The sequence below is a fragment of the Penaeus monodon genome, chromosome 22 (genome assembly GCF_015228065.2).
Source record: "Penaeus monodon isolate SGIC_2016 chromosome 22, NSTDA_Pmon_1, whole genome shotgun sequence".
Lineage (NCBI taxonomy): Eukaryota > Metazoa > Arthropoda > Malacostraca > Decapoda > Penaeidae > Penaeus > Penaeus monodon.
In genome coordinates this window covers 37,006,758-37,007,683 of record NC_051407.1, presented here as the reverse complement: position 1 = coordinate 37,007,683, position 926 = coordinate 37,006,758, and the positions used below count along the sequence as shown (strand labels likewise).

The window sequence follows — 926 nt, the reverse complement described above, 5'->3', positions numbered from 1 at the left end:
TATTTTTTTAAAAAATTGTAGCAAATGATCATATTTTTCTCCATGCAAAAAATCATTTGATATAGCTTATATATTCTTTTTTTGATCGTTCGCACCGCCAAACGTTATGCAGTTTATGATTTAATATATCAATTTATGTACGCTGTTGGAATGCACAATATTCTCGTCCTAATTTCTAGCACACTGTTATCGGTCGTGTTATCGCCATTGTGTTCTCTCTTTCAATATATGTGATCATGCGTATATCATACGTATATCATGCAAAGCTAAATCATCTTTGATATGAAATAAATGCTTGCTGAAAAGGGCAACAGAAGGCGACATATACTCTCATCTCTATTATGATCAGATCATCACGGCGGTTAAACATTATGTCTGATGATACCTTCATTACTAGCAGCGTAATTTTATAGTGGTTATTAGTTATTGTGCATCACTTTCATGAAATTTATTATCAAAATTACACTTGTAAAATCATTAAGTATCCCCATTTGTCATTAGTACTTCAAATGCTAATGCTGTTAGAACAAAATTTACATTAACCCGAATCATGACCCTTATATCAAGCAGTTATCTTATTTTTTTCACTTGCACTGAAAATCGTATAATTATTGATAACAGTGACAAAAGATTTACACTCTAATATTTTAGAATACTAGTTCCTTAATTAATGACATTAGAGAAGCAACGATGTGTTCAAAAGTTCAAAAATTATACGTTGGTTCTGGATGATGAACAGCCTGAAAATCGAGAAAGCCGAAGGCAGGTCAAAGACGGTGAGCATAAGATAATCAGTGTCTTCAAGAAGGGACTTCTTGAAGACACTGATTATCTTATGTTATTGGGGGTTATGAAAATTATCACTCACATTTCTCTAAATTATGGAGAACGTATGCTGATCGCCTCTTCGCCACAGAAGATGATAC

General features: G+C 32.8%; 1 protein-coding gene across 1 annotated transcript in view; it reads right to left on the bottom strand.

The window, feature by feature from the left end:
* The window catches only part of LOC119587108, a gene marked incomplete in the record, with an annotated part of 12,134 nt that overhangs the window by 10,970 nt on the left and 238 nt on the right, over nt 1-926 (bottom strand).